An 8,647-nucleotide genomic window follows, 5' to 3' on the forward strand; every position below is an offset into this window, starting at 1 on the left:
TGTTAAATGTATAGTTTATAACATGATATAGTTCAGTAATATACCAAGTGAGCTTTTTGCTGAATATTCTCACAATTACAAATGTTACATTAATTTTAGCTCAATAAACAAGTAGTTAGTCAAGTAGTTACTTACATATTAGACAAAATATTTTCACTGTTTTGTTCTGTTTCACCAACGAAAATAGTTCCAAACAAGGATCGCAGCAGAAGCATTCTCCTAGCAACATTTTGCTATGATTCAGCGTTTTGCTGGAATCAGTTGAAATAACTCACTCATGAAGTGACTTACCACCACCTGCTGGTAGTTTAGTGTGTTTAAAAGTATGCCTCCACACCCAACATTTCTAATTTATATATTTATAAATCAATAAATGTATTTAAAACATTAATCTCACTTTTAATTTTGCAGTGTAAATTGTGTAATCTCACTGCTAACAGCCATTTAGAATTTATTGATAAATTCATAAAATAAATTTCAAAGGTAATGCATACATTTCAAAAGTAAAAAAAAAAGGCCTTTATAAAGGTAAATCAAATATGCAGATTTAAGATGTAAAAGCTAATAGAGCACTGATGAAAATATTGCTTCAGAATTTTTTTTTTTACATCAGATATTTCTAATGGTACTTTTATGGGGATATTTTGTGTGGAATAGTATCTGCTGATATGAAAAGTTCACTGTATATCGTACTAATAAATGTAATTTATGACAGCCATGAAATTGTGTTTACTTTTTACATTAAACACATTAAATATTACATATATGCATGTAATATAATATCTATTTCCATTACAGGTTTCGGTCTTAAATTTCATATAAGATGGTATTAAAAAGGTCTTAAAAAGTCTTAAATTTCACTTGTTCATATCTGCAGAAACCCTGACTCAAGTAAACATTCAAAAAAATTCAGTAGCTAATAACTTAAACATAATTTTGGTTTCTGACAATTAATGTCATGATCGGGGCAGTGGGTCTTCCCTCAGCCTCCCGAGGACGCTGTTCCTGCACTGCACTTCCTGATTGTATTCACCTGTCTTTGTCATTAGCATTGATCACCCACATCTGTTCACTATCTGGACTATAAGAACTCTCACTTCTCACTCCTGCTGGAGGTCTGCATTGTCTCTAGTCCTGTTTGTATTCTGTGTTCCGAGTTCCTTGACCTTTGATTTTGTTCCTGATATTGTTTATTTTTATATTTCAGTTTATGTCTAGTTGTGCCGTGTTGGCCTTTTTGTTTGTTTAGTTTGTTTTAATTTCATTAAAAATACTCACCTGCATTTGGACCCAGACCTCATCCTTCTTACCTGTGACAGAATGCAGACATCCAAGATGGGTCCAGCGGGGAGGATTTTTTTCGGGGAGGCGAAGCTTCCCCGTTTGGCGGCGGCGGACGCGCGTTTGGGAGCGGCGACCACCCGCTCTGTTCCCGGGAATGTCCTTCGAGGCAGCGTCGGCTACTCGCTTCGAGTTTATCTACGCCTGCCTGGCTGAGATGGACGCTTGTAGGGCCGAGACTGCGCGGATGCGTCCCTGCTTTGCGGTGGGGGCAGAGAGGCTCTTCCGTGGGGAGACGGCGGTGTTCGTTAACTCCGTTCCTGACGCGCAGGTGACCACGCCCTCTGTTCCTGACGCGGGTGTCCGCTATCTCTGTGCCTGACGCGGCGGTGTCCGCTATCTCCGTGCCTGACGCGCCGGTGTCCACTATCTCCGTTCCTGACGCGGCGGTGTCCGCTATCTTTGTGCCTGATGCGGCGGTGTCCGCTATCTCCGTGCCTGACACGGCGGTGTCCGCTATCTCCGTGCCTGACGCGGCGGTGTCCGCTATCTCGGTGCCTGACGCACCGGAGACTGCTATCTCTGTGCCTGACGCGGCGGTGTCCGCTATCTCCATTCCTGACGCGGCGGTGTCCGCCATCTCTGTGCCTGACGCGGCGGTGTCCGCTATCTCTGTGCCTGACGTGGCGGTGTCCGCTATCTCGGTTCCTGACGCGGCGGTGTCCGCTATCTCCGTGCCTGACGCGGCGGTGTCCGCTATCTCGGTTCCTGACGCGGCGGTGTCCGCTATCTCCGTGCCTGACGCGGCGGTGTCCGCTATCTCGGTTCCTGACGCGGCGGTGTCCGCTATCTCCGTGCCTGACGCGGCGGTGTCCGCTATCTCCGTGCCTGACGCGGCGGTGTCCTCTATCTCCGTGCCTGACGCGCCGGAGACCGCTATCTCTGTTCCTGACGTGGCGGTGTCCGCTATCTCCGTGCCTGACGCGCCGGAGACCGCTATCTCTGTTCCTGACGCGCCGGAGACCGCTATCTCTGTTCCTGACGCGGCGGCGACCGCTGTCTTGGTTCCTGACACGGCCGTGACCGCTATCTTTGTGCCTGACGCGCCGGAGACCGCTATCTCTGTTCCTGACGCGGGGCGGCGAGGCCGGCTCGCGTTCCTCTGGTGGCGAGGCCAGTCCATGGGACTCTGCTGCACGGGCCTGGCCCGCCATCCCTCCCCTTGATTTGCCTTCCCCCGTTCCTCCTCCCTCCAGACTTTGGGAACGTCTGGGAGCCATTTCGTAGGGAGGGGGTACTGTCATGATCGGGGCTGTGGGTCTTCCCTCAGCCTCCCGAGGTCGCTGTTCCTGCACTGCACTTCCTGATTGTATTCACCTGTCTTTGTCATTAGCACTGATCACCCACATCTGTTCACTATCTGGGCTATAAGAACTCTCACTTCTCACTCCTGCTGGAGGTCTGCATTGTCTCTAGTCCTGTTTGTATTCTGTGTTCCGAGTTCCTTGACCTTTGATTTTGTTCCTGATATTGTTTATTTTATATTTCAGTTTATGTCTAGTGGTGCCGTGTTGGCCTTTTGTTTGTTTAGTTTGTTTTCATTTCATTAAAGATACTCACCTGCATTTGGACCCAGACCTCATCCTTCTTACCCGTGACAATTAAGTTTTGCATCTAAGCACCCATATACAGTTACATGCAGTGATCATTTGAGTAAGTTTTACAAGTCTTGATATAATAAGATAAATTAATTCTAATCAGAAACACGATCAGCTTACTATGCACATGCACAATCCATAAAGATTTATTTGTTATAAAATACATTTCACCAGATCCCCTCATTCAAGTCCTCAGTTAATCGCACTCATAGCATTAGCACAGAGACAGTGGTAAAAAAAGAACTATTTCGGTTCAGATGGAGTCAGTCATAGCAGGAGCTTGTTTATGTTTGGCAGCTGCACGAGTCACGCATGTGCACAGTATCAGCTCATCGATTCTCAAATCAGACACGTCCAAAGGAAACCGGTTCTCGTTCAGTGTACTGGTGATCCGACAACCGCTGCAACCGATTCATGACTCGAGAACGACAACCGCTCTGCTCATGCGCATCATCAGCTCTCTTTTCACAGACGTTCAAACACTGTTTGAGTAACTCTGAATAACTCGGGAAATTTGTTTATTTCGAATCAGAGGTAGTGTCTGGCATGTTAAAACGTAAAAACCTTTAAGTAATTTGTGGATTAGTGCGTTCACGAACCGGACATCACTAATGAACACTTATGATAACACTACACTGTAAAAAATGATTTGTTGACTCAACTTGACTTAGTCAAGTCATCTTTTTGCAATGACTCAGTTAAGTTTAACAAACACTAGGTGTCAAATTCACTCAACTTGAACGTAGTTGTTGAAATAACTTGCAGTTAGTTGAGCCAACATACTATATCAATTAAAGAACACTTGGATTTTTTAGTTAAGTCAACTTATTTTTTTATGTTTTCTCAACCATGAACCAAGTCTAACTGACAACATTTTTATTTTTCCTCAATATCATAACTCAACTATTTGAGTTTACTAGACTTCATTGCTTTGAAAAGAAGCATTAGATATCTGTCTGGAATCAGATTTTTTTATGAAATCAACACAACAGCAAAATTTAAACTCTCAGCATTTATTTTTAAACAGATACATTGCATTCAAAAACCTTCACATATACACAGCTCACACAAACAAGTGTAAACTTCTCTATGCACACACCCTATGCACTCTATGCACCACATCTTAGTGTCAAAATAGTACAAATAACTCTCCTTGTCATTATCAGACATTTTCATTGCAGAAACAAGTTTACATGAAAAATTCACAATAAGCTGTGTTAAAAAAATCTTCACATTAAACATGTTCAAAAATGGTCAATTACCAAGTGATGTTTCATTGACAAATTTCAGGAGGAGCTCGCGCAGATAATTAACACGGCCAATTCATCATCAGCAATCACTCCCTACCCAATCACTCTCCCTATCCAATTATTACAGTCCCTTTAAATAACCAAGCAGTCCTACCTTCAGTTATCTCTGATTTCAACATCGGCACTTCCAAGCAAATTATGTCCGAGATTCAGATGTCCTCCAAGGATTTTTCCTCCGATTCTGACAATCCTGCAGCACCTCCAGCCTCCGTCCAAGTCGCCGCTCAGGCCACCAGCGCTCCGCAGGATCCACCAACTGAGCCCGCGGCTGCATCGCGGGGCCGCAGGCCCTCACGCACCTCCTCTGCTTCAGCCTTCTCCCGCGCCCCAGCTAAGGAAAAATGGACCGTAGCTGGGCTCCGCAACGCGCTTACCAGCGCCGGCGTTGTCTTCCCACACCGGTCTTCGAAAAAACGGATCTCCTCGCCCTCTAATCATGCCTACAACTTCAGGAAAAGCCTAAGTCTTCCCCTCCTTCCAGGGCCTCAGGCAAAGCGCGCTCAGGCCGCAGTGCCCCCTACTCCACATCAGGACGCAGCAGAAGGCCGTCTCCGATCTCAGGCCACGCCCCGGATGACGCAGTCACCAGCCTCTGCCATCCTGCTCGATCTTCAGAGCAGGAGCTCGCTGTTCATGCCGGTAGAGAGCCAGCCATCGCCTCTACAAGCCGCCGCGGCAACACGAGCTCGCCCACTCCAGCGGCCGATTCCTGTCCGCAGCCTTTACCTCTCCTCTCACTCCCCTTTCCATGGCCCGCAGCACCGCCTTCCACTCACAGCATGAGTATTCCCCCGCTCATGCCACAAGCACCGGTGCTCCCCATTCCCCCTCTCTTCCCTCCTCTTCCCTCCGCCCCAGGAGCCGTCCCCAGCGCGAGCATGCCTCTTTCCACGCAGGCTCCGACACACGCCATTCCCCCTTTTTCCCCCCTTCTTTTCCGCCCCAAGAGACGGCCGCAGCTCAGGCTTACCACCTCTATCAGCCCCCGCAGCCACTCTCCTTCCTTCTCAGGCCTGTTCTCCCTTCTCATTGGCCACAGCCACACCCCTTCCAGCCCCGCCAAACGCTTTAGCACAGGAACCTCCCCCAGTTCCCAACTCAATCAGGACCCAGATTCTAGCAGGTGCGGATTTAGATCTTTTCACCCTTTTGTCACCAATCTTACCCTCACCCACCGATCGCCAAATCAATATTGGCGATTTCTCAGTCACACAAAAATTCTGCACCCGCACAGTCACGCATTCTTTCTTTTGCTGAGTTCACCATGGCTTTCACCCGTTACGCAGAAGTCATCTGCACCGTTTTTCCCCACAGGAGGCGCGAGCTCAGCGACTATCTCGCAATAGTCGCTGAACTCGCGCTGTCATTCAGAGGTTCCCACTTTTATACTTACCATAAGCTGTTCGCCGCCAAATGTGCCATCCGCGTAGCCCAGTGGAACCAGTGTCCTTACTGGGGAGCTCTGGACACCGAGCTCCATAGCAGAGTCTCCTGCGCGGTTTGCTGTTCCTTTTCCCACCCCACTTCCAGCTGCACTTTTATCAATCCGTCCATTCCTCCCGGCCCCGAACCATCCCAACCCAAATCTACGAGCTACGCCCCACGTCTCATGGAGACCCCAGCTACCCCTACTCCCACATTTCGCCACCCCCCTTCTTCCACTAGCAACCAAGTCTGCAACGACTTCAACAGCGGCAGGTGTACCAGACAGCACTGCCGTTTTATGCATGTGTGCAGTTTTTGTGGCGGCGCTCATGCACGTCTGGTTTGTCCTGTACATAAAGCTGCAAATAAAAATAAAAAAAGATATTTATCGACTCCTGTAAATGTTTCCCGCTTATCTGCTGAATTGCTTCACCACCCCGATCCTCATTTTGTATGTTATGTTCTTTCAGGTCTCACACATGGATTCCACCCCGGCGTCCTGAGCCTCCCCTCCCAAAACCTCATCTGCCCAAATCTCCACTCCGCTCTCACCGAACCCGAAATAGTGGACGGCCTAATCAAAAAAGAAATAGACTCAAATTTCATGATAGGCCCCTTTCTTGTCCCTCCCTTTAGCATCTATCGAGTCAGCCCCATCGGCGTTGCCACCAGAAAATTCTCAGGCAAAAAACGCCTCATAATTGATCTTTCATCTCCGCATAATTTCCCATTCCCTAGCATTAACAGCCTCATTCCGCTCGAAGAGTTTTCTCTTCACTACCACGACATCGACCAAGCCACCACCTTGATTAAAAGGGCAGGTCGCGGCGCTTGGTTGGCCAAAGTCGACATTACTTCAAAGTTATGCCCATCCACCCAGATTTCTGGCACTTATTTTGCATTCGCTGGAAAAACAAATTCTATTTCGCCGTACGCCTCACATTCGGTTGCAAAAGCAGTCCAAAAATCTTCGACACACTGTCGGAGGCAATTTGCTGGATCCTCTCCAACAATTACAATTTACCCTATCTGATCCATCTTTTAGACGATTTCTTAATCATCTCACCCCCAGATTCCGTCCCAGCCGCACACCTCTTGACAACCCAAAAGCTTTTCTCAGAGCTCGGGATTCCCCTCGCCCAAGACAAAACCGATGGTCCTAGCACTTCCATCGAATTTTTGGGCATCAATTTGGATTCCCAAAAATTCCTGGCTTCCCTGCCCAAAGAAAAGATTGACAGAACAATTCTAGTAGCTTCCTCTCTGTTAACAAACTGTAGCTGTACAAAACGCGAGCTGCTATCCATTCTAGGTCATTCAAATTTCGCGATGCCCACAAGGCCGCCCCTTTATCTCCCATCTCCTCTCCCTCTCCTCCTCCGCCCACACCCTTGAGGACCGCATTTCCATAACTGATTCTTGCCGCAACGAGCTCAGCTTATGGATTTCCTTCCTTAAACAGTGGAACGGCTTATCGTTCTTTTACAGCAATTTGGTTTCTTCCCCAATCGATATCGAATTATATACCGACGCCGCCCCCTCCGTCGGCTTTGGAGGTTTTCTCCGGGGCCGCTGGTTCGCTTCTACCTGGCCCCCCCGAGTTGGCAGATTTGCCTCAGCAGCTATCATCCTCAGCGCTGTTTGAGCTCTACCCGTTAGTGGCCGCAGCTTTCCTATGGGGCAAAGAGTGGTCCGCCACCAGCATCGTCGTCCACTGCGACAACGAAGCTACCGTGCACTGCATTAACAAAGGCCGTTCCCACTCCCCCGCACTCATGCCTTTGCTCAGACATTTGATTTGGATTTCAGCTTGTGACCAATTTATCATAACTGCAAAACACATCCCCGGGTCAAAGAATCAAATCGCTGACTCTCTCTCTCGTTTTGTTTTTCAGAAATTCAGATCGCTGGCTCCAGAAGCGGACCCGCTCCCAACCCCAGTCCCTCCTTATTCAGAACTGATATTCCCATAAACCACCCCCTAAGGCCTCTTCTCGAAGCATCCATCGACTCCATTCTCCAAGCAGTCTCCCCCAGGACTCTCCAATCCTACCTTACAGCGTGGAAATGCTTTAAAACTTTCCACGCCGCCTATAGCTTACCTTTCCCCGATTTTTCCCTGCTCACTGTCACCTCATTTATCTCCCATCTCAACTCCAATAAAAACCTCAAAGCCAGTTCCATTAAAGGATACCAAAGCGGAGTCCAATTTTTCCACAAACTGGTATTCGGCTCACCTTCACCCCATATTTCCAATTCTCAGACATCCCTCCTCATCAAAGGCATACAAAAAACCCAGCCCAGCCGCCCAGACCCTAGACAACCCATCACCCTAAAGATTCTGACCAAATGCATATCCACGCTCCGTAAAGGTTATCATTCTATCCATACCGCCCGCACATTAGACGCAATGTTTATCCTGGCTTTTTTCGGTTTCCTCAGATGCTCTGAGCTCACCATTACATCTGGCTTCAACCCAGCCATCCACCCTACCATCTCCGATCTAGCAGTTATAGACGGTGAAACCATCTCTTACTTCATTAAACAAAGTAAGACAGACCAAACTAAGAAAGGCCATTTCATTTATATTTTCAACCTTCAATCACCCCTCCAACCCTTCCAAACCCTCCTAGCCTTCCTTCAGCTCAGGAAATCCCAATCCAGACTCCCCTCCGACCCTCTCTTTACAAATGACTCCAACCGCCCCGCCACACGCTTTTGGTTCCAAAAGCACCTTAAATCCATCTTGCTCCTCTCCGGCACACCAGCTGACAATTTCTCCAGTCATTCATTCCGCATAGGCGCAGCAACCACAGTCGCTCAAAAAGGCCTCTCTCAACAGCAGATCCAAGCGCTCGGCCGGTGGACATCGGAAGCTTTCAAAAGCTACATCCGATCAGATCGCGCTTTCATCAAGGAAACCCACCAAACCCTAATCGGCCAACCCGTTCTACCGCCAGCCCACCCCCGTCC

Source organism: Garra rufa, chromosome 2 (genome assembly GCF_049309525.1).
Source record: "Garra rufa chromosome 2, GarRuf1.0, whole genome shotgun sequence".
Classification (NCBI taxonomy): domain Eukaryota; kingdom Metazoa; phylum Chordata; class Actinopteri; order Cypriniformes; family Cyprinidae; genus Garra; species Garra rufa.